At 42.3% G+C, this 26691-nt stretch overlaps 1 protein-coding gene and 1 pseudogene across 1 annotated transcript in view; both read left to right on the top strand.

Annotated features, from left to right (window-relative positions):
- rut (rutabaga) overlaps nt 1-26691 on the top strand; it is a 1268721-nt gene that overhangs the window by 883898 nt on the left and 358132 nt on the right. The window lies entirely within an intron of this gene.
- Nucleotides 15030-15148, top strand: LOC136864997 (5S ribosomal RNA; annotated as a pseudogene).

The following is a 26691-nucleotide window of genomic DNA, read 5'->3' as shown; positions in this document are numbered from 1 at the left end:
TCCTCCCTGAGCCACGCCCATCTTAGTGGTTTGCCACGAAGATGTATCGTTTCCCACTGATACACGCTGCTGACGATCACTGAGATAGGAGTGTACCCAGGTTAAAGTGCTGTAAGAAAATTTCAGCGTCTTAATTTTAGCAAGTAATATGTCCCTATCTACACAATCGAAGGCTTTGCTTAAGTCCAAGAGAACAAGTATAGTCATTTGCCCTTTATCTATCGCTAGTTGCATGTCATTTGTCACTTTAACTAATGCAGTGGCAGTACTGTGGTTTTGTCTGAATCCCGATTGATATTTGTCAAGTAAGTTTTACTGTATAAGATATTCAATCATTTGTTTATGTACTATTTTCTCCAACAATTTTCCTAATATAGGAAGGATACTTACAGGACGATAATCTTCGGGACTGTTGGGGTTGTTGTTTTCAGGGAAAGGTCGGATGATTGCATGTTTCCAATTCGAAAGAAATACTCCAGTCATCAGTGTGTTATTAATGATATGCGTGGAAGTATGATGTCTATGATTCTTTTTAAAAGAGACAGGTTGATTCCATCATGGCCAGTGGACCCTGACTTTATTTCACTGAAGACTACCCTAACGTCACTGGGGGGTCACATGAGAAAAGTAGAACTGCTCGCCATTATATCTTTTTTTTTTATTAGGGTTGTTTATAGTCGCTTTAACTCCAAGGTCTTATCGCGACTCTTACATATGATTACAGAATAATGGTAATAATAATATTGTAATTATAAAAATGTAAAGAAAAAAAATAAGTATAATGTAATTACATTTTGGAGTGCAAGCCAGTGTCTTTGAGGAAGTTGATGACTTGATGACTCAGTGCTGGAGAAGACAATGTCAGTTCCATTCCTTTAGGTATGTTGTGGTGTTGGCGCCAATGGTCATACAGTTGACATTCTGAGATGATATGCTTGACAGTGAGAGAGCAGTTACATTTGCTGCAGGTGGGAGGTTGTTTCTTTTCTAGGAGATAGTTGTGGGTGATCTTCGTATGTCCTATCCTTAGTCGGGAGATTAAGACTTGTTCATGTCTGGTGAGGTTTTGGAGAGGATATGTTCTTGTAGATATCATTTTAATTTTTTGGAGGTTGCTAGTGGAAGTTTTAAGCCAGTTCATTTTCCATTGTTCGTGTAGTTTGATTTTGATATAAGCGATGATATCAGAATGTGGCGTAGCAATTTGACGGTCGTTGATTGGGAGACTAGTAGCTTCTTTTGCTGCTTGATCAACTGATTCATTGCCTGGTATTCCTCTGTGAGATGGGATCCACATAAAAATAACATTTTTTCCTGCGATCTTGATCTTGTGGTACAGCATTTGAATTTCTTTAACAAGTAGGTGTGTTGTTGATGGATTTTGTATTGAAGTTAATGCACTTGTGGAATCAGAGAATATTATGAATGAGTTGTTGTAGCTTGCTTTTGAAATATGAATCATGGCCTGTTTAAGAGCATACAGTTCACTTGTAAACACTGTAAAAATATCTGGTAATCTGTATAGCTTACTATAGTCTTTATATTTCACTGCACAACCATTTCTCTCATTGAATTTTGATCCATCAGTATAAATTGCACTATATGATGAGTATCTATTACAAATTTCATTAAATAACTGTTGGAATTTTGCTGTGTCAGTTTGAGCTTTAAGATTGTTGTTCAATTCCCAGTTGACTGGAGGCAAATGAGTTTTCCATGGAGGGGTATCTAGTGAGTTGTGTGGAAATAAAATGGGTGGAAGGCTGAGGTTTATTTCTTTGAGAAGATTGGATATTCTGATGTTAAAGGGTTGGGGTTGAGATCCAGTTAGTTTTCCTTTATGTCTCTTTGAAATTAGGTGTTTTTTCAAGTGTTGGTTACTTGTACCAGCTATCTTGAGTGCGTATGTCAAACTCAGCTGTTTACGTCTGATTTCAAGTGGTGGTTCGTTGGCTTCAATCTCTATACTAGCTATGGGGCTGGTGCGGTGGGCTCCTAGGGCAATTCGAAGAGCTGAAGATTGGATGGTATCAAGGATCTTAAGAGTAGATGGTCTGGCAGAACAATATACTATACTGCCATAATCCAGTTTGGCTCTGATTGTGGCTCTGTATGTGTTCATTAGGACATGGTAGTCTGCTCCCCAGTTTTTTGCTGAGAGAATTTTCATGATATTCATTCTTCTTTGACACTCGTCTTTAAGATTTTTAAGGTATGGGGTCCAGGTGAGCTTGTTATCAAATAGAAGTCCTAGAATTTTAATAGTTTTAACTGATTCAATTTTATGGTCTTCCATATATAATTCAGGGTTAGCGATAGTATGTTTATTTTTGGAGAAGAGAATACATTTGGTTTTAGTTTTAGAAAATTTGAATCCTGTGGTTTTAGTCCAGTTTTGAATATTTACAATTGATTCTTGTAATAGGAGTTGAGTCGTTGTAATGTTTTTCCCTGGGCAGAAGATTATCAAATCGTCAGCAAAAAGGCAACACTTAACTGGTGAGTGGATGTTAGAGACTATACCATTAATTGCCACAAGAAACAGTGTTACACTGATAACTGATCCTTGTGGGACTCCATTGTTGATTACTACTTCCTTTGACAGCATTCCATTTACTCTAACTTGAATTCGGCGCATTTGGAGAAAATTATAAATGAAATATAGGATATTTCCAGATATATTATGTGTCATTAGAACTTTGATTACATAGTCTTTCCATACCATGTCATATGCCTTATTAATATCTAAACTGACTGCTATTAGGTGTTGGTTATTGAGAAACGCTTCCTGTATTTCAGATTCCAGACTTATCAAAGTGTCTGTTGTGGAGTGTGCTTTACGGAACCCGTTTTGCACATTACTGAAGAAATTTATGTGCTCGAGATAGCAGCGTAATCTTTTGTTGACTATTTTCTCCATGAGTTTACACATCACATTAGTTAAAGCAATAGGGCGATAATTTTCTGCAATTGAGTTGTCTTTCCCTGGTTTGGGTATTGGAACTACAATGGCATTTCGCCATTGGTCAGGAAATGTCTTAGAGCTCCATATGTGGTTGAAAATGGCCAGAAGATAATTTATTGCACTTAGTGGAAGCTGTTTTAGAAATTCATAAGGGACTGTATCTGGGCCAGGACTAGATTTGCCACATTTGTCAAGTTCAGTAATTATTTCCTGTAGTTGAAAAGTATCGTTTAGATTATAGTTAGGGTCAGAGATAGCTTTCCTTAGATCAACGGATTCACTGGATTTCTTTGTATGGAGAAATTCAGGATCATAATTTTTGTCACTAGAGATCTCGGCAAATGTGTCAGCTAATTTATCAGCGATGTTTTGAGGTTTGTTTATGAAGGTTCCATCAACAGAGTTTCTGAGGGAAGTAATGTAGAAGTGATTATATTTGCCATTTATTCTTTGAAGTTTATTCCACATTTCCTTTTGTGGGGTTTGGGAACTTAGCGAGGAGACAAATGATAGCCATGAATTCTTTTTGCTGAGTTTAATTTCTTTTCGAGCGATTGCTCTATATTTCTGAAATTGGGCTTTATTTTCAGGTGTGGGTTTTCTTTTGTAGAGGTAGAAAGCACGATTCTTATTCTTAATAACCTCCTTACAAGTGTCATTCCACCAAGGTACTTTTTTCTTAAAGGAGTTTGAGGTTACTTTTGGAACACTCATGTCTGCAGATTTAACAAGAACTTCTGTGAAATCTTGAACAATGATATTTATGTGCTTAGAAGGGAAATCATTTGGAGGGGTTAAGTCTTTTAAGTGGTTATTGACTGTCTGCCTAAATTTTGTCCAATCTGCCTTATTTAAGTTCCATTTGGAGTTGTTAATAAATGAGGAGTTGACAGAAGAATTTTCATTATTGATTAGTATCGGGAAGTGGTCACTATTTCCTTGGAGTGTTGAATAAACAGACCAGTTGAAAAGGGTTGCTACGTCCGGTGTGCAGATGGTTAGGTCTATACTACTACAAGTGCCGTGGGCTATGTCAAAGCGAGTTGGAGCAGTAGAGTTCATTAGAATTAAATCAAATTCATCAAGTATCTTTTCTATCTCTTTTCCTCTTGCATCAGAACTATGGCTACCCCATAACGTGTTGTGGCTGTTGAAGTCGCCTACTAGGATGAATGGTTTAGGTAGTTGGTGGATAAGGTTTCGTAGATCGTCACCTTGAAACAAATAACTGTTTGGAATATAAACATTGCAGATACATAGAGAAGGTGGTAGATGGACTGAAATTGCTACAGCTTCCAAATTAGTGTTAATAGTAATTTCCTTTGCATAGATATTGTTTTTGATATAAGTAGCTACTCCTCCACTCGCATGATTCACATTAGTTCTATTTTTGTGGTAGACACTGTAGAGTCTTAGATTGGCAGCAAAGTCGTTCTGAAAGTTTGTTTCTTGGAGACAGATAACAGATGGTTGGTGTTTGTTTATTAGGAGTTGTAGATATTCTAACTGTGATCGATAACTGTTAAGATTCCATTGGAGTAATGTTGCCATAATAATGATCAAAAGCAGAACGAGGTTTATCTCCATTGTTATACTGGGAAGGAATTGTCGTCGCTGGAATAGTCTGGCGTTACATTGATATGCGTTGGGTCTTCACTTTGACTGGCGGATTTCAGTAGTTTTTTTACTATTCGAGTGCTTTTGTTTTTTATGCTTTTATCGGTATAGTAAGGATAGAGTTTTTGAAGGGCTTTAGCAAGACCTTCTAAGTCTTGTGTGTAGTTTGAAGCAATTTCTGATATGTCCTTGGCACCAACTGTATTTTCAAAGAAGGACTGGAGCTGTAGGTAGCTGAGGGGGAATATTGATGGGTCAGCTTCCAAAACTTGTTTTACTGGCAGGAGCATATCACTTATTGATTTTTGCGTGTCTGTCTTGGGTTTCTTGGAAGTGTGATTTGTCTTACGGTTTTCTATTTGTTCAGGAGAGGCCAGTATGGATTTGTTGCCATCAGGAGGATTTGGATTAGTTGTTTCACTGCTAGCTAGTGAAATTGGCCTTTTACATCCAGGAAAATTCACTGTTGTAGGGGTGGCGTGTGTTTCCATAGGTGCTGCAATTTCTCTCTCAATTTGAATTCTGGAGGAGGGAGGATCATTACAGACTTGGCTAAGTGCTAAGTCAGGGTTGGTCATTGAAGTGGCTTCTTGAGTAGGCCTATCTTTTGGGAGTGAGCTAGAAGAGCTAGAAGTACCGATGTCTGTTTTGGGGTTTTCGACCTGTGACTTTTGTGAAATCTCTTGGAGCTGAGGAAAATTATTGGAAGAGGATTCATCTTTTGGAAGTGATACGTTGTTAGGACAATCTTTGGCCAGATGTCCTTCGGTATGGCAAAGAAAACAAGTGGGTGAATCGGATGATAGGTAAATCCAGTAGTTTGTACCATCGTATTCGAGATGAAGGGATTCGGGGAGTTTATCAAAGTCTTCATTCTGAATGTACATTTGTCTTCGAAAGCTTAAAATGTGGGAGAATCCAGGAATTGACAAACCTGCTCTGATTGGGGTAATCCTAGACATGATTTTCACACCGAGTTTTAACAATTCCTCTTCAATAACATAGTTTGGGATCACAGGACAGACGTTGGATAATATAATACGCTTGTTTTTTTGTTAGAAGGGGTCGTATTTCCAGTGATACATTGTTTATTAAGATCTTAGGGTTTGTCAATATCAGATCTTCGACATTTTTCTTACTAGAGAGAAAGATGCATATCCTTCCGTTCGATATACGTGAAACAAACCGAATGTTGCTAGGGGTTGTAAGTTTACCTATAGCTAGCACATAATCCTTGATACTGATCCCGTCATGAGATTCGATTACAATAGCTTGTTCTTTGGAGGGGTACGACTGTATTGCAGCAGAATAGCTTAACCTTGAATTACGTTCGTTACTAGGCCTACTTGTGACGGTTGTCATTTGGTTACCTGATGCACTGTTAGGATGTGGAGGGTTATTTACGGTGTTGTTATTATTATTTGTTGGCTTGCATGGTGTCTGTTGAGGAAAAATATCATTGATTTTTTCATTCATTGAATTCGATAAATGCCGACCTCTATCAAGAGAGGTGGCCATTTTGAGTGGGTCAACAAAGGGTTTTAGGTTATCTCTATAGTTCGTCACTTCACACAAGGACCACGGAAATAATGTCAGGTATCTTACTTACAAGAATATAGTAGGTGATCTAAATATTTACTTCTGATCACTCTTACACTAATATAACGATTATGAACATCTATTAAATACCAAAACTTGAGCAAGGTATTTACTCGCGAACATCATCAGTCACTGCCTTCTCGATCGCACATTATATCTTGTTTTGAGGATATTCTGTTAATTACTGCTGCTTTGGTCTGTTCGTCAATCTGAGAGGATCGTGAGCTAAAGTATGAGTTTAGGTCAGTTAGTGGTACATTACAGTTGTTGTCATTTGTCTTGTTTTTGCATAATCCCATTTCGCGAAGAGATTTCCAGATCTGACTAGAATTTTGAGTGTTCAAAATGTCATAAGAGTGACGTATTTTAGCATTTCTAATTAACTGTGTTGTTCTGTTTCGGAGTTTTTTATACTTTCCGAAATTGTCAGATGTGGGATATTTCACGTAATAATTATAGGCTGCGTCTCTTATTTTCATCTGGTCACGTATTTCTTGGGACAGCCATGGGTTTGAAGGTCTCTTTACCCTAACAGTGCGGAGTGGTGCATGTCTGTCATACAGAGTCAGAAGTAGTTCGTTAAAATGATTTACTTTTCCGTCAATGTCCTTTATGAACTGAATGTTGTGCCATGGTGTGTTAAGAGCATCTTCAAAAAGTCCGTCTTCATTAAAGTGTTAAAGTTAGTGTCTTGGCGGATACAAACTATATGGCAGTGCGGATAATTTTGCCGATAATTTCTCAATAATGACGTTTATTGATTTTCACTCAGGTATACTGTTATTTTTCCTAGTGGTTAGGCGATCCTTGACATTGGTATGGGAGAAGGGTGATATATAGAGAGCCTTGAGACCATAAAGCCGTAAATCCTACCTAAGCCTAACTGGCTCCTGCTCGCAATTAGTGGAAGGAAGGAGCAAAGGTCAATACGCCAGTCTTTGTCGCAAGGGAAAATCCCTCATAAACCTGTGACTGTAGTGGTTCTGGTGACAGGTGTCAGGCCTATTGTATTATGTTAACAGAACTGCCGGTTTCAATACCTTGGATGTAATATACTGTATTTAAATATTTACAGTATCCGTGTATAACCATTTTGCGGATGCGGATAAACATTCGCGGATGTAGATATTATTTTGTATACCCGGGCAGGGCTCTGCCGGCCCCGTGGTGTGGGGGTAGCGTGCCTGCCTCTTACCCGGAGGCCCCGGGTTTGATTCCCGGCCAGGTCAGGGATTTTTATTTGGACCTGAGGGCTGGTTCGAGGTCCACTCAGCCTACGTGATTAGAATTGAGGAGCTCTCTGACGGTGAGATAGCGGCTCCGGTCTAGAAAGCCAAGAACAACAGCCGAGAGGATTCGTCGTGCTGACCACACGACATCTCGTAATCTGCAGGCCTTCGGGCTGAGCAGAGGTCGCTTGGTAGGCCAAGGCCCTTCAAGGGCTGTGGTGCCATGGGGTTTGGGTTTGGTTTCTGGGCAGGGCTCTACACGGTGTATAGCGCATTTACCCGTATAAATTACTAACTTTATAACTTATTCTAACAACGAAAGGGTGCGTACCGGGGAATCACGGATCTTACGTAATCTTTGCACACACGTTAAATGAGCCAAGAATAACACAACGGCCAAAACATTTATTTCGGAAATTAACTTATACGATCTACAGAAAACGAAGTTCACACGTTTGAATTGGCGCGCTTGGCTACGCAGGACTGCGGCGCGTGCTGGGTTCGCTCTTCGAGGGACCGTGCCACTGATCTTTTCTATTTCGTAAGTAATTGCGTAGCACTTCACGAAAAAGATGTAGTGGTATTAAGATAAGTAATTTAATTCCTGCATTGATTGTGGGGTCTTTAAAAGGCAATTGAATAAGATTGTTATAGTGAAAATAAAGGTTAATCAGTATAACAAGGGACGTTACGCACGAAAGCAAGTTACTCCTTATAGCTTCTGTAACAATAATGCTCGTCGTAAAAATGTTGAAAGCACAAAGCGGTTCTTCACCAAACACACCTAACGAAGAGAGGATAAATGCTTAATATCACAAATTCCATGTTTTTCTTCCGTCGCAAAAATAAAATTGCCATAACAGGGTATATATACGATTTCACGCTAAGTTTTTAACATTCAAAGACCGAACATTACTGCCTACTGGCCATGGGTACGTACTGCAAGGCGCAAGTACAACTTGCACGACCATAGGTCGGTAATGTCTTTGAGGTTGAGCCAGAGGTACTCCTGAAGCCTGTGGTAATGTGATGGGGAGGGCCCACGTAAAATAAACGGTGGTTGGTACGCGTGGATATTGACGGGGTGTAAGGAGTACCTTTTTTTCTATTTGCTTTACGTCGCACCAACACATATGTGTTATGGCGACGATGGGATAGGAAAGGCCTAGGAAGTGGAAGGAAACGGCCGTGGCCTTAATTAAGGTACAGCCCCGGCATTTGCCTGGTGTGATAATGGGAAACCACGGAAAACCATCTTCAGGGCTGCCGACAGTGGGGCTCGAACCCACTATCTCCCGATTACTGGATACTGGCCCCACTTAAGCGACTGCAGCTATCGAGCTCGATAGGAGTACCTTTGGGTGTAGGGTTGTTTTGTCTTATGTAAAAAAATTCATCACTGGTATATGTCTTTAATTGACTGTACAGTTGAAGGTGTGCCGTAAAACTACCACTGTCCACAATTTGTATCCATTTATACAGGTGAAAAGTTATGTTGCCTGAGGGCAACAGTATGCAGTAAAGGGTTAAACAACAAGCATCATCATCATTAAACTCCCATTTTCATTCTAACAATTCAATTACGTAGTTGTTCGTGTTGAAATTTGGGGGTTGATGAAAGCAGACTTTTCAATTTTATATGAAGCTTCTATTTACTAGAAATAGAAAGGAAGCGATAAGGACGACTGTATAATAATATTTTTCTACATAGTTCCTGATTACCTACCTCTGTATTGCTGATCTTGCCATGAGCTTCAAGATTTCTCGTCGAAAAAAAATTGCTCTCCAGAATTTACTTGTTTTTATTTTTACACTTTGCTTTATGTCGCACAGACGCAGATAGCCCTTATGTTGACGATGGGACAGGAAAGGGCAGGAGTGGGAAGGAAGCGGCCGTGGCCTTATTTAAGGTACGGTCCCAGCATTTTTACGGCGTGAAAATGGGGAAACCACGGAAAACCATCTTCATTACTGCCGACCCCGGATATTCGAACCCACTATGACTCGAATGCATGGCCACAGCTGCGCGCCCCTAACCGCACGGCCAACTCGCTCGGTATTATTATTTAGATATTTCAGGAACAAATTTTACTGGAATATGGCAGTGAACTAATATACTCATGTGTTAAGATTCCGTAGTTACGTCAAACGTCCAGAAACTGCTCAAAATCTGTAGGCAGGCCTTAGGAACAACTTATTCGTCGCCCTAACCCGACGTGTTACATTTTAAGTAACGAGTTTTTTTATCATACTGTGTATTTGTATGTTCAGTCTTCAGCCCTTAAGCTGATTTGATCCTCATCAGCTGTCATAGATGGCCTAGGCATCACTGAAGAGGCATACTAGGGAAATGAGGAGTGAGGTAGTTTCCCGTTGCTTTCCTCACCGAGCCAGAAGTTGCTATTGCATATCAGTCTTCTAAGCCCACTGAAATGCATGCACCAGCCGATCCTATGAGCAACATTTGCAGATCATTCATAACAGGGACTGGCTGCAGAAGGTATGGCATTACTAGCATCGCTCATATCTCAGTCACTTTCACAGTGACAGGTCAATGAAAGTAACAAAATTGCTCTAGCCCATACCAGAAGACATAGTGCACTGTAAACACGAGTTCCTGTCAGCAAAGCCATTTATTATACTGTAATGTATCGTTTTTATTTTATATTCTTAGTCAGTTTATCGTTTTGGTAATAATTGCAGTGATTTTGATTTTACGTCCATCTAACTACACGATTTTCGGTGACGTCCATGTCCTAGAATTGTCCCACAGGAATCCCTCTACGTGCCAGTAAATCTACCGACACAAGGCTGATGTATACGACCACCTTGTAATACTACCGGTATAAGCTGGGATCGAACCCACTTACTTGAGCTCTGAAGTCCAGCGCTTTAGCATCTGAGCTACTGAGCTTTTCGCTTCTTCGAGTTGTTGGTGTTGCTGTTGTTACTCGTCCGACTGGTCACAGTCCAGTATAGTGTACTTTGAGCTTGTGAAGTGTAACGCATGCGCAGTTTTGGCGTCGACACTGGTTTGAGCATTTCTAATTAATTAGGGCCTACCAATGGGAAGAACGCGACTTTTGTCTGCAGTATTGGACCATCCCGGCATTCGCCTGGAGTTTGTGAGAAGCTATGGAAGAACATTTTTAGGTTTGTCGAGAACAGAATTTTTACCCAATTCTTTTTTCTCTAGTTCATTACTAAACCAAGTAAACCTTCTCCTTGGCTAAGTGGCTCAGACGGTTGAGGCACTGGCCTTCTGACCCCAACTTGGCAGGTTCGATCCTGACTTAGCCCGGTGGTGTTTGAAGGTGTTCAAAATACGCCAGCCTCGTGTCGGTAGTTTTATTGGCACGTAAAAGAAATCCTGCCGGACAAAATGCCGGCACCTCTGCGTCTCCGAAAACCGAAAAAGTAGCTAGTGGGTCGTAAAGTCAAGAACATTATATAGCATTATAATTTAATCCCCTTCCAGACTCCGGGCCAGTGATGGAGCCGGGAATGGTAACATAGCACACTGATAGTTGTCAAAACATTAATATCAGGTGGCTGGTTAAATCTCGGTGAAACAGTCCCTCGAAAGATATTTGCTGAAAGTGCGGGGTCGGAGATGAAGCGGGAGGGAAGTGTTGCCTTTGCTATTAAGAAATTACTTCTACAGATCTTGATTAACTCTGGAGAAAATTGTAAGAATGTGCGAGATTTCTGAACTTGATGCTGTAAAAAAACGTCCGAAGTAATTTAATGGCAGTGTGTGCTTTTGTGTTCATTGGGAAAACAACAAGATTATCAGCCTCGTAACGCTAAGCATACGAGTAAGGTCATTTGCCTCCGCCCTTACATGAACAACCGAGCTCGATAGCTGCAGTCGCTTAAGTGCGGCCAGTATCCAGTAATCGGGAGATAGTGGGTTCGAGCTCCACTGTCGGCAGCCCTGAAGATGGTTTTCCGTGGTTTCCCATTTTCACACCAGGCAAATGCCGGGGCTGTACCTTAAGGCCTCGGCCGCTTCCTTCCAATTCCTAGGCCTTCCCTACCCCATCGTCGCCATAAGACATATCTGTGTCGGTGCGACGTAAAGCAAATAGCAAGAAAAAAAAGCTTACATGAACAATGTATTATTTCTTTCACATATAATTTTTTTCATAGCAAAAGTGATATATGGTCGTAAACATATTTAAAAATGTATCATTTCGAAGTCAAAATATGACGACCTTTGCATGTTTTAATACTGGTATATGCAAAACTGTACAATTAGCTGAAGAGGCTACAGCTACATTTTATTCTTGAGAAATATCCGTGCTCATGGATACTCTTAAGGTAAAACACATTTTACCGCTGTATTTACCTTCACTGTCATAGGTCTAGTTTTTTAAAAAATCGGTGAGAACGCCTACTACGGTCCTTTAAAAAAAACACACAGTCCACTTCATAGTGTACAGTTTAACAGCACTCAATATAACTTTGCAATTGGGGAGATTCAACTCCAGTATCGTCTTTACATCGAAAATAAACAATCCAGGGATACATGAAATGATAGTACATCGCTGTTATCCTAGCGAGTTCATCTGCAAGGTAGGAATAAATGCACACATTTACAATTTTGTATAGCAAAAAATAACAACGCTCAAATGTCTAAGAGGATGGATAGCAAGCAAGTAAATTCTCCTTTGCACATTTGCAATGCCGCACACTTAGGGGTTAACTGGTAACAGCAACCTGCCATATGCTTTCCTCCTCTTTGTCTGTGCAGGGAACTTCGAAATCTCATTTTGCATCGACATTTTGTGTGGGTAAATTGGAGTCCTTTTTCTATAGCCTTCACTGGACGAGACACGTTCGTGGAGTTGGTTGTACTCTAGGGAAACCAGTTGAAAAGCTTTCCCTCAGACAGTTTAAGTTTGACATCGTTACATGCATCATGTCAGCTACAAGGATGTGTCTCGAGGGATGCTTTAACTTTACTTCTATTTGTATTGTAGTTGATATACGAAGTGGAGAGTCAAGAGGGCTCACAAATAAAGCTTCCAGCATATAGACATGCATTTGTTTTTCATCTGTAGTCATGACAGTTTTTTTTGTTTTGGAAAAGTCGGAGCACTGTTGAAGTTGCACAGTTAATATAACTCCACTAGTGCCAAGTTGTAGGGGATATGACAGCTCCGTGACATCGTAGTTGGACCCGCAGCGCAAAGCTCGTCGTTAGGATATCGCTTTTTGTGCTCGAAGTTGCAAATCGAATCCCGGATCATTCGATTGACATGCATGATTTCTGAATGCAAGAGTGTCCGCCTCAGTGGCACAGTTGATTAGTTGTTGTTCCTCTGTTTGCAAGGTGGCGGGTTCGAACTTGGTTGAAGTCGATTGCATTTGAGCATGCTTCAGTGCTACAGCCACCGTGGGTCAAGCAGCAGCGCGTCGGCATCTTACTACCGAGTTCCGTCGTTCAAATCCCAGTCACTCCATGTGAGATAGGGCCTATGGGCTAGACAAAGCGGAGGCGGTACAGGTTTTTTCCGGGTACTCCGGTTGTCTCTGTCAGCATTCATTCCAGCAACACTCTCCAGTATAACTTCATTTTCGTCAGTCAGTCACTAATCACTGCCCCAGAGGAGTGCGACGGGCTTCAGCAGCCAGCACAGTTTCTATCCTCACCGCTAAATAGAGGCTTCATTCATTCCATCCTTTGCTCGGTCAAAGGACTGCAAACAGACTGTGGATTTTCATCTTCAGTGCTACAACTTCCTGTACATTACTTTTTCTACCCCCCCCCCCCCACCTCTCTGGTTACTGTATACCTATGTTAGTTGGATATAATCCACTACACTGGCGAGACGAAGCCATACTGTACCTCCCCGGATAAGTTTCATGCACTTCGACAGTGGGACCGGGACTCGCCTGCATGGAGACTTGTTGGTTCAAACTCGCTGTAATCGTTGCCCGAGCGGGCGCAGAACAGGGTTGTGGTTCTTCGTCTTCTTCTCCTTAATCTGTTCACCCTCCAGGGTTGGATTTTTCCCTCGGACTCAGCGAGGGATCCCACCTCTACCGCCTCAAGGGCAGTGTCCTGGAGCGTGAGACATTGGATCGGGGGATACATCTGGGGAGGATGACCAGTGCCTCGCCCAGGCGGCCTCACCTGCTATGCTGAACGGGGGCCTTGGTGGGGGATGGGGAGATTGGAAGAGATAGACAAGGAAGAGGGAAGGAAGCGGCCGTGGCCTTAAGTAAGGTACCATCCCGGCATTTGCCTGGAGGAGAAGTGAGAAACCACGGAAAACCACTTCCAGGATGGCTAAGGTGGGAATCGAACCCACCTCTACTCAGTTGACCTTCCGAGGCTGAGTGGAACCCGTTCCAGCTCTCGTACCACTTTTCAAATTTCGTGACAGAGCCGGGAATCGAACCCGGGCCTCCGGGGGGGGGGGTGGCAGCTAATCACACTAACCACTACACCACAGAGGCGGACTATAGTTTTTTTTTTGCTAGGGGCTTTACGTCGCACCGACACAGATAGGTCTTATGGCGACGATGGGATAGGAAAGGCCTAGGAGTTGGAAGGAAGCGGCCGTGGCCTTAATTAAGGTACAGCCCCAGCATTTGCCTGGTGTGAAAATGGGAAACCACGGAAAACCATCTTCAGGGCTGCCGATAGTGGGATTCGAACCTACTATCTCCCGGATGCAAGCTCACAGCCGCGCGCCTCTACGCGCACGGCCAACTCGCCCGGTCGGACTATAGTTTATCTGCAGTGGAAATTTCTCCCTCCCGTCTCTTTTCACCTATTTTTCTGTTCGGGAGCGTTAGTGAAAAGACAGTAACATTCTGTACTGCAGACTGTGCATAGGTTGCATCCTGTCGCTTGGTGACGACCTTGAATTTTTGGTCAAATTACGCCCATAATTGTCCGGTTCGGAGGACCCCAGGATCGATTCACAGCCGGGATGGGTATCTCAACTTCGATTAATTCCTCGAGCTCGGAGGCTGGGTGTTTTTGTTCGTCTTAATGCACTTCTTCATTTATATACAACACATCACATTATAAATCACCACAGAAACACGCAACAGTCAATACATCCCTCAGCATAGGGTTTGCATGAGGTTTTTGAATATTTGCTGTACGTACCACTAACTACTTTTACGGTTTACTGAGACGCCGAGGTGCCGGAATTCAGTCCCGTAGGAGTTCTTTTTACGTGCTAGTAAATCTGCCGACACGAGGCTGACGTACTTGTGCACCTTCAAAAACCACCGGACTGAGCCAGGATTGAACCTGCCAAGCGTCAGGAAAAGCATCCGACCGTAAAACAAGGCTAAATCCAAAACAAAGTACCGACTCCAGGAAATTGGAAAAAGACCATGCAGAAAACGAAGAATTACACCCATAATTATTGTAATGCACTGAAATATTTTTTAGTTCAGAAATGAGCAGACATTTGAATGTTGTGTTCTGTCATGGCACTGTGCACCGTTCTGATCAGCAAACCCCTCCTCAACTGACGTGCACTGCGTATGAGAGGGACAGGAAATAAGCGGTGGATAGTTGAACTCACGGGCTCTTAAGGGCTATGTGACATCGCTGAATCTCTGGAAATAGTGGCGATCTAGACCAATTGGCCAACGGCCGTACCATGTTGAATACATCTGTTCTCGTCAGATCACCGCAGTTAAGCAACATTGGATGTGGTCAGTACTTGGATGGATGACCGCTTGGGAACACCACGTCCCGTTGGCTCAATTCCCTAGCCGGTCCCGTGGTGTAGGGGTAGTGTGCCTGCCTCTTACGCGGAGGTCCCGGGTTCAATTCCCGGCCAGGTCAGGGATTTTTACCTAGACCTGAGGGCTGGTTCGAGCTCCACTCAGCCTACGTGATTAGAATTTCGGAGCTATCTGACGATGAGATAGCGGCCCCGGTCTAGAAAGCCAAGAATAACGGCCGGGAGGATTCGTCGTGCTGACCACACGACACCTCGTAATCTGCAGGCCTTCGGGCTGAGCAGCGGTCGCTTGGTAGGCCAAGGCCCTTCAAGGGCTGTAGTGCCATGGGGTTTGGTTTGATTTGATTTAGTTCTAGACCAATTGTCTCAGAAGACAGACTGCCAAAGCGGGACTCCGTACGTCACCAAGTACTTTACCAAACCTCAAATAGGCCAACAGGGAGATTTCACTAAAAGAGGACGAAATCAAACGAGCGGAGAAAAGTTAGTACCTCGGAGATGGGATTGAGCCCAGCGTGTCAGAGAGGGGAAATCCTTTCCGCGAGAGGTAACAAGCTAGAACTGGCCTATCGACAGACTCAGAACACCTGACGCTGAAACACTACAGAAGTCATTCAGTCTTAGCCTTGTATGCCATAGACTGTCTGTCACTAAATAGAAAAGGTTTAATTGAAAATCTGGGAGTCAGAGAGAGAAGAATTCTCAAAAATATCCTAGGCCGTTTGAAGATAGGGAATACTGGAGACGTCACTATTCAGAGCTCTGCTCCCAGATAGAGAGATTGTGCCAGGAATTGGAGAGTAGCAAGATTATCTCCAAACAGACTGGTGAGTCAGCCGTTCAGCTTCTGGTGTAGCAAGGTAGTACGTTCCACGTGGCTGACGGAGACTGAGAAAGATATAGCAGAACTGGGGCCAACAGACAGGCTCTGTTCAAAGTCCGTGATTTTTAGGAACACCGATCAAGATGGAAGGTATTCGCTGGCAGGTCTTTCGCGTCATTGTTCAACTTCAGTGGGTAATAACTAGACATCGGATTGTATGCAAATGCATATTTTGTTCGTCGAAATGTAGACCTCCAAATCCGACAAGGATGTGCGTTTGAAAGTGAAATTGGACGAATTATTAAGTTTAATAGTACATATATATACACATGTTCGAGATTAGTCCATGCATTTCTAATTTTGGATTTATTGTGCATGTTTTCGACCTTTATTATGTATATTTTAACGTGTTTTTCAAGCGGTCTTCAAGAAAATGTCAAGTAATTATGCCGTTAACTCCCCTTGGTGATTCGCTGGAAATCATGGAGAACGTGAAGCATGAACTGGAAAGTATCCCAGGAATCCTCGGACTCCGTCTGCAAACAAAATGTCGTGATTTCCTTAAACGAAATCTGGGCTAAGACATCGTGGTAGCTATAAACAAATATTTGGCTGGTGCTGATAATGTGGATATACTAAAATGTTTGACACCTACACTCGCTCCCGAATTCAATAATATCCTGTCACATCCGTAGATGTAGAGAGATCATTCTCCATATTGAAGCTAGTTTTAAGAGACAAACGCCTCAGATTTTTACCAGAAAGCATGGAGGAAACTGTTGTAGTGTATTGCAAAGTATGGACAGGGAAATTAGGATCTACAGTGTAAAATAAAATAGGAATGACTAATAAAGTGTGATTATTCACGTTTGTATTTTTTTAAAGTTTTCTTACAACCTTACTGATTTTTCGTGTGTATCAATTAACACACTGTTTATTCACGATCATAATTTTATGTACTGGTATGGATGAATCACGTGAGTCTGTAAAATGAATGGTACGTTTGCGTATCATACAAGTGTTTAATAGCATGAAAACAAGTGCATACATAAATGCATATTTCATCCTTTCATTAACAGTGTCCCAGATGGATGGGCGAAGATGTTAACAACATTGTCCGGTCAATTTCGTACTTTCCCATGTCACTTGTAAAGGATGATCTCTTGTTAGTTCAACTCGATAACAGTGCAGCCGTTGGCAGCGAGAAAGCAATGTGAGGACGGTTCACACAGTGAAAGCATTAAGGAAAGCCATCACAGTGCATTAGTAGGCTACTGAATTATTTTCACGAAAACCCTGTTAGTACATGTTTCCAATTTTTTCTGGTTATTGAGGTCATGGTCATTTCATCTAGTAAAGTCACAGTCACCTCCAAACTCATTATTTTGTTGGATATCCCTTGGGACGTCTAACATCTCCAACGGGTCGGCATGGATCGTACCAATTTTTCGCAGTATGATGGACTTATTTTTTCCTATTCTTCGCGTAAAGCAGCTTTCAGGTCATCATTGTTGGAAATCTTGTTTCCTTATTGTCACTTCTAAGTGAAGCCACAAATTCTCTGTAACATTTGAGTTTGGTGTTCTTCGTGCTTGGGGTCATCATGCTGGTAATACTTGTATTGGTCATGTATTCAAAATTTTTGAACACTAGCAGGTAAATTGTTTTTCAGTATGTTCAAATACACATTTTAATCCATTATCCCGTCCATGAAACTCAACTTCCCTACCCCACTAGCCACCATACAGCCCCAGACATTAATATTTCCTCCACTGTATTTAACACTTGGTAGGTTGTAGCTCTCCATTCAGTTTTCTCCAGACAGCAACTTTCCCATCTGATTCACAGAGTTTGAATTTGCTTCTATCTACAAATATTATCGTTTTCCGGAAGTCAAAATCTTTTCCCATGTGTTCTCTAATAGACTGTAACCTCTTCCTCCTGTTCAGTTTGTTGATCAATGGTATTTGCTTGATAATGGGGCTAATTGTTTCTGGATGGGCTTTCTTCCCTGTACGTTCCTCAACAATCACAACAAGTTTTGCAGCACTAATCATTGGATTCTTCTTAATCTCTGGTAGTATTCAACGTTCATCTGACTTACTTTGACCTTATTTTAAATCCAGTGGATACTTTTATACCTATGTATAACACACAGTACAGTTGAATGACTTCTGTTCAGAATTTTGCCAATTTCTCTTAATGATATTCCTGATTTATAATTACAAATCTTCAGCTCTCTATCTTCTTCCGAAGACTTCGCCCCTCTGACAGCTCGTTATTACACTACGTCTTTTCGCAACGCTTGACGATAGGCTGAACTTGTCTCCTGCGTTCCGTATTGCACTTGACAGTCAAACGTACGGTGTTTACGCCTGTCCATCGAGGTGTGTACGAGTTCCTTGTGACCTCGAGCAGCAGCATAATACCAAAGTATCAGAGATACTTGTTTTAATTTATGGACAAGGTAGCTAACAAGTAGTGACGTAATGCAAGATATATACGTTACATTGCACATAAAAATGAAACAAATATAATCACCCAACTTCCTGTTCATAACCAAACAAAATAAATTACGGCCGTGTATGAGTTTCAATGTGACTCACTGTATTTACTTTATGTACAGTTTTACTGTATATGGTTTATAAAGATGTATATGACCGAACAAGTGAGTGTACAGCAAGGGCGCGCAGCTGTGAGCTTGCATTCTGGAAATAGTGGATTCGAACCCCACTGTCGGCAGCCCTGAAGATGGTTTTCCGTGGTTTTCCCATTTTCACACCAGGCAAATGCTGGTGGTGTACCTTAAGGCCACGACTGCTTCCTTCCCTCCTTGCCCTCTCCTATCTCATCGTCACCATAATATCTAACCGTGTCGGTGCGACGTAAAGCACATTTGAAAAAATGTATATGGATCGCCCTGTGTTACACTTCGAGAGCCAGATCACCGCAATGCAGCTTAAAGAATTGCTACGACTCATTTTATACCAAGTGTTGGAGGATCAACTTACCACATTTGCACTGAAGGCGAAAGTAAATCCGTTAGAAAGCGTATCAGTCTGGTAAAAAGGGGATGGTTGAGTAAAAACTAATAAGTAGTAATATTATTTAAGAGCCTTGTTCCCGTTTAGATATTGAACAACCGAGCTCGATAGCTGCAGTCGCTTAAGTGCGGCCAGTATCCAGTAATCGGGAGATAGTGGGTTCGAGCCCCACTGTCGGCAGCCCTGAAGATGGTTTTCCGTGGTTTCCCATTTTCACACCAGGCAAATGCTGGGGCTGTACCTTAACGCCACGGCCGCTTCCTTCCAATTCCTAGGCCTTTCCTATCCCATCGTCGCCATAAGACCTATCAGTGTCGATGCGACGTAAAACAATTGCAAAAAATATATATAACTTATATTGAACACTCTTGAGGTGACCAAATTCTGCGACTTGACAGACATCACCGAGAAAGAGAACTGGTTAAAACTTTCTTACTCTGGAGAAGAAGAAACTGACGCGAGGACTCCAGAAATTGGATTGATGTTACACAGTGTGTGGCTTTGTTATTCGTACAGGCTTCAATTTCTTATAAAGTCTCGTATATTCGCATTAACGATTGAAAAACAGAAATAAAACGTAAACTACGGGTAAAAACATGGTTTGTCATTGATCATTCGTTAATCAAAACCATACTTATTTACATACAGGCAGGAAGATTTGATATGAATGTGTCGGCATCGACAAGCGAGTGTACCAGTTGTGTTCGTACACATGGACAGGATGATGCGCACCGATTTTTTTGCGATGCATGGAAAAGTCTCAGTGACGACATACAACTGGTTAAGTGCGTTAGTCTCCTTCCTAATATCTCTGTAGTGGACATGGGTAGGAGTGCAGAGGAGCTTAAGAACACTATACTTAAACTACAGGATTTTCATTGCGAAAGATTGGACAGCTGGTCAATAGAACACATTATACGGTGCAATATGGGGTTGGTAAATTTAAATACAAAGGCGCTATTAAGAACACGCCAAGGAAACCCAGGAGAAAGTGTTTAACTGAAAGGGAAGAACGGTTTGTTGTTCGGCTGATAGATTCCATAAGTGCACCAGTATTGGGGCAACTCTCGGAGGAACGAACTGGAAATATCAACTCCACCATACGTCGGATCATGTATCGGCATGGGTACCATGGAAGAATACCTCGGAAAACGCCATACGTAAGTAGAAAAAACAGACGGCTTAGATTGATATTCGCTAAGGAGCATATTAATAAGGAGAACGAATTCTGGAATTTTAGTATCTGGTCTGATGATACAGAAGTAAACCTTTTCGGGTCAGATGGCATCCACAGAATGTGGAGAAAAATTCGTTCTGATAATGATGTGGCAAATACACTTCCAACTGTAAGATACGGTGGTGGGTCTGTAATGCTTTGGGGCCGTATGTCAGCCAGAGGTGTGGGTAACACACTTCATTGACGGAATAATGAGCAAGTACGGCTATAATGCAATCCTGAGGGCAAGCGTGAAGCAGAGTACAAAAGAATGGGGATGCCATCTGTTTAAATGTTCCTGCGTGATGATCAAACTACACTGACATTAATAAGACATGGTTGATCTGGAACATTCCTAAGCAGCTTAGAACACCTCCCCAGTCTCCGGATTTAAATCCCATAGAACATCTTTGTGCTACGTTGAAGAGGAATATGAGAACGTGTGCGTACGAAGGAGGAACTTTAAAGCGTGATTCTTCAGGATCGGAAGAAAATCAGCCCGGACATGTGCAAGAAATTAGTGTATTCTATGCGGCGACGATGTCTGGCAGGGGGACATTCAGCTAGATACTAAATGTTCCAGGAACCCTTTATTTTTGTTTATTTCAAGTGTTCTGTTTGCTTGTACGAATAGGAAAGAGATAAGGTTATGGGCGCGCCTATTCTTTATTAGAAGCTGTAATTTTTGTTATCGTGGTTGCAAACAGATATAGTAGGTATGTTTTCTGAAGGCTTTGTTGAATATATGTTCAGTGAATAAAATCCTTTTCAATTTATTATTTTCTGGCAGTGCGTTAAGGTACTAAAGCAAACAGCCCGTACAAATATAATAGGTACATGCTGTATCTTAACGTCATTTTGACTACTATCGACCTTAAGATACGTCGGAATGCTGGAATTTTGTCCTAAAAAAAAAAAAGAGATTTTAATTGGCACGTGTCTCTCACACTAAGTAGTAACCGCATGTAGCGGAATTCGATCCGGCAGCATTGAGCAAAGGTGTCGATTGCTTAACCAGGTGCACTTAGCAGTCAAATCACAGTAGTAGTAATAACAACTAGCACCTTCTCTTGAAACGAAAGAAATATTCTTTCTACCTATCTGCTGGTAACTTTTGTGTTGATGTATATTGCTTTCCTTGCGATTAGTTATTTATTTATTGATTGATTTCTTTCGTTCGCTCTTCTTTTTCTTTATTTCTTTCTTTCTTTCTTTCTTTCTTTCTTTCTTTCTTTCTTTACGTAGCTTAATTTGTTGCCGTATAAACCAGTTAGTTCTAGGTATGACCCAATTTCATTTCAGTCTACAAGGGGCACTGATGGAAAGATCGTCGAAGCATGAAGTGGACATTGTGCGCTGGTTGAAACGGTCAAAAACGTGGCCCGCTGTGGGTACGTAGAGAACTGTGTGATGTACGCAGTGTTTGTACGATGTTCTATAGCATTTCGGTATCCAGGGAGCTTTGCGGTAGACCCCACTGGGAAGGTTCGGTTCTATGTTCGATGCAATCAACAGATTGACTTCAACCACACCACGTATTACACAAAGCATTTGCTTCCTGTAGACAACAATGTGTGACGTAGTCGACAGATTGCATACACTCTGGACTGTCTTGCACTGTCCGGAGTAGGGTATTCGCTTCTATTAAAAGACGCTATTTTGAACTCCAGGCGTTAGTCGATTCCACAAATATGCATGTCATTAACCCATTTCGACCCGTCAGTTCATAAATGTAACATTCAAGAAAGGGGTCTTTTTTCAACTCTGTATCATTGTAATTGGTTACTTCTAAACTATTCTCTTTGGGTTTATTCTGACAAATGAACTCTTTTCTCCGACGAGATAAATTTTGACTGTAGCAGCTGCTTGGATTGGTTCTCTTGCATTTTAGGAGACGTTTTATGATGCAGTGTGTTTTTAAGGTTCGTTGGATTCCCAACAGCTCCAATATTACAAATTACAGAAAGTCCAGGTGTTACAGTGAAAAAATAATTTAACGGTGATACAAGTTCATTGTTATATATGCACTTTCTCAGAGATACTGAATAATTGTTTAAACGTAATTAATTATTAATCATTCATTATTATCCATTAGTATTTTTATTGCGTTATGTAACGGTCTACTTCATTAGGCTTTTAATAGTTTGCGTTTAATGGAACTCATTTCTTGTGCATACTATTAAAATATAATCTTAAGTGTTTCGACCGGGCGAGTTGGCCGTGCGGTTAGGGGCGCGCATCTGTAAACTCGCATCCGGAAGATAGTGGGTTCGAATCCCACTGTCGGCAGCCGTGAAGATGGTTTTCCGTGGTTTCCCATTTTCACACCAGGCAAATGCTGGGGCTGTACCTTAATTAAGGACAAAGCCGCTTCCTTCCAACTCCTAGGCCTTTCCTATCCCACCGTCGCCATATGACTTATTTGTGTCGGTGCGACGTGAAGCCACTAGCAGTTTTTCGAAAAAGTAAAATAAATAAATAAATAAATAAATAAATAAGTTTTAATGAATTACAGCAGGACCTGGGATTAAAAGAGCGTCAGAGCCTCGGCGCTGGACGAAGTATGAAACATCAAGAGACCGGTTGAGTTGGCCGTGCGGTTAGAGGCTCGCAGCTGTGACCTTGGATCCGGGAGATTTCGAGTTCGAGCCCACTAAGCCCTGAAGATAGTTTTCCGTGGTTTCTCATGTTCACAGCAGGCAAATGCTGGGGCTGTACATTAATTAATGCCACGGCCGCTACCTTACCACTCCTAGGCCTTCCCCATCCCATCGTCACCATATCACCTATCTCTATCGGTGTGACGTGAAACAAATTGTAAAATATAATAATAATAATAATAATAATAATAATAATAATAATAATAATTTTGAAGGTTTAGGAACCCGCCCTACTATAAATTTAAGTACAACGTGAAACTGAAGCTCACAGAGCAATAAAAAGGTCTGATAAGGAACAAACGTTTAGTGGGCTCAGGAGTTCTATTTTACGCGGAGAACTGGTACACTGACATACTATAAAGGGGGTTAGAGCATCAAATTCTCAGTTGTTGAACAGTACCATGAAACCATTTACAGTACACATGAAACCTAATTAGGATATTCCAACCAAGAAAGAAGAACTAATCTCACTGTGCGTTACTTGCCATAGGAAAATGTAACACCGAACTACACTAGTGTCCAAAAGTTAAGAATAATCACTAAACGAGGCCGAACCTCCTGATAGGAATGTCAGACGGATTGCTGAACAAACGGAAGCTCTGACACACACCATATGTTACACAACTTTTCCAAAAAAACTGTGTCAGAAAGGTTCTGATAGCTAAGGTACACCTTTGACAACAACTAACAAAACTTAGCAACGTCTTCCACAACAAAATATGCTGTTGATAGGGTGTATGGTTACCACTAACGGCCACACATGCATCACAGCGGCGTGGCCATGCTCTCTATCAGATGGTCCAAGAGCTCTTGTGGCAGTCGATCCCATTCCTCCGAAAGGGCAATGCGGAGGTCTTGGAGGGTCCTTGGTGGAGGCTGACGGGATGCAATTCGCCTCCCCAATGCATCCCAGGCATGTTCTATAGGATTCAGACCCGCAGACCTCGATGGTCAGTCCTTGCGATGAATGTCTTCCCCAGCCAGAAATTCATCCACCAGAGCTGCGCGGTGCGGTTGGGCATTATCGTCCATTAAGAGGAAGTTTGGACCAACCGCATCTCAGAAGAGTCGAACATGTGGTCTCAGTACCTCATTCCTGTATCTCCGAGCGTTAACAGTGTTCCTCGCACTACCTATGAAAATGTGCAGGTTCGTACGGCCATTCAACATGAGGCCGCTCCACATTATGATACCACCACCATCCTGGTCCCGTTCCACGACGTTCCTGTGGTTGTATCGGCTACGCGGTTCTCTCCAGATTAATGTGCGACGGGAATTGTTCTACAAACCGAAGCGGGATTCATCTATGAAGAGCACATGCTTCCTTCCATTCATGGTCCAGTTTCGATGTTGACAACTCCACAGTAAACGGGCCCGTCTCCGTGCTGGAGTGAGCGGGACGCACACCGCTCGAAGTCGGGCAAACAGTCTCGCTGTTCTGAGCCTCCGGTACACAGTTTGCCGGGAAACGGCAACCCCTGAGACGGCTGCTAACTCCGCCGACAATTGTCTTGCAGGTGCATTCCGATTTCGTTGAGTGGTTAAGGCCAGATATCGATCCTGCTGTAGGGTGGTTACCCTTGGTCGACCTGGTACTGGCCTACACCTAACATCTCCTATGTCTCGAAATCGTCTCCAAAGCCTGGAAATGACACTTTGTGGCACATTCAAGGATACGACGACTTCGGTCTGTGTCTGGCCTGCTTCCAGGCGGCCGAGTATTTTATCCTGCAAAACGGGGTCCAGATGGCGTCGTTGTGCCATTATGTTGTCACGTTCACCACGAGGCTACTCTCCGGACACTATAACAGGGGAAACACGACTGAGCGAATATGGGGCGCAGGCACTGGCTGTGTTTACCTTGCGGTTACGCCGCTAATCAAAGCAGGGAACACTCCTATACAGAGAGAACACGTAAGGTTTGTAGGTGCATATATCATGCGATTTGCGGTCTATTTCCTGTTGCCCTGCTTACTCGTAACTTATGCTTAACTTTTAGACATTAGTGTAGAAGAAAGAATAGATTAGAAAAGGCCAGAAATAGTAAAAGAATAGGGGTTCAGTATTATAAGAAATCCCCAAAGACTGACATAAGCAAATCACCTGATGGGACGGAAGTGCCCAATAGAAACAAGAGGATAAGCCCAATCTACGCTGCGACTAGGAGGGCGGAAAATCCTAAACGGTTTGTGAAGGTTTAAATCTAGAAAATACCTAGTCGCAGAAAGAGAAGAGAGATGAGGATACAGAGGGTAAATCATTCACAAATCCTAATATGATTTATATTTAAATCCTGGCGCTAAGTTTAACCAGCATGGGAGATATTCTCTACATCATTTAATTGAGAATTCCTGGCCTTTTGGTGGGGGCGTGGGGGTGTTGGTGGTGGTGGTTGGGGTCGGGTAGAGGACAATGTATGATTTCTGGCAGACTCGGAGATTTTAACCTTTAATGGTTAATTCCGATGGCTCGGAAGCTGGGTGTGTGTGCCATCTTCATGTTTAACATTCGTGATAGGTTAGCCCCATACTCGTAGACGCGCAGGTCGTCTATACGGCGTCAGCTCGAAAGACCTGCACCAGACCTCTTCGGAGGCAACAGGCCATTATTACCCTAAAATATATGTAATTACCAATTACAAATATAAAATAAAATTCTATATAATATCTCCCTCAGCTAGGATGGGGACTGACGGATCACTTCGACAATTTGCATTTCACATTTCTGATATTGCCAACCTTCTTGAGTCCGTAAGCCATGGCGCCGTTCCACAATCCACGCACGGAGAGAAATTCTGAGTTCCTGTGAAGTACCAAAGAAAAATCTGATGCGCCGCTCTTTCATAATGGACAGGCTATCCGCTGATTGGACACAGTGAGTGACACCTTAACAGTTCGAAAAAAAGGGTGTACCAACCCCGAAACAGAAATATTTCGTGACAATATTGAGTCCAGAGGATCACTGCCAAATGGCATACTGTACAGTGCAAGAAGTGATGCCTATAAGCAGGAGAAACCTTATTTCGAGTCCTAAACACGGCTCACAGCCGACTGGATCCCTCGCTGCTCTCCTTATACCGGCCTTGATAATCGCTTGTGAAGCACAGCATATAAAGCTGTAAATGGGAAGTTTCACCATAATGCCGCTGGAGCTCTGTCCCCCTAAGTCACTGACAGGAAGCTGTATACCGCAAATTGCCGCATTTCCAGTTTTATTTATATTGCTTTGGTGTCGTAAATGTTGGCAATGTGCTCGCAATGAAGTGCGTGTTGGCTTGATACTGAGAGCTAATAGTTATGCGGTAGTGAGTTTAATTTTTTATTGTGTAATGTGGTGAATATATATTTTAAATTGTGTTTACAAATCTTGGAATTTGTGACATTATTGTGCGTCTTTTTGTGTCCGACTCGTTGGCTGAATGGTCAGCGTACTGGCCTTCGGTTCAGAGGGTCCCGGGTTCGATTCCCGGCCGGGTCGGGGATTTTAATCGCTTCTGATTAATTCTTCTGGCTCGGGGACTGGGTGTATATGTCCGTCCCAACACTCTCCTCATCATATTCAGACAACATACTACACTACCAACCACCACAGAAACACGCAATAGGGCTTACATCCCTCCATAGAGGGTTGGCGTCAGGAAGGGCATTCGGCCGTAAAACAGGGCCAAATCCACATGTGCGACGCAGTTCGCACCCGCGACCCCACAAGTGTGGGAAAAGCGGCAGGAAAAGAAGAAGGAAAAGAAGAATTGTGCGTCTTTTTGTACTTCGAGCAGAAGTTTTCTGCAACAAGAACCAATGTAATGAGTGTCTCAAAG

Source organism: Anabrus simplex, chromosome 2, assembly GCF_040414725.1.
Source record: "Anabrus simplex isolate iqAnaSimp1 chromosome 2, ASM4041472v1, whole genome shotgun sequence".
Taxonomy (NCBI): Eukaryota; Metazoa; Arthropoda; class Insecta; order Orthoptera; family Tettigoniidae; genus Anabrus; species Anabrus simplex.
Note: the sequence above shows the minus strand (reverse complement) of the source record. Positions and strands in the feature narration are given on the sequence as shown.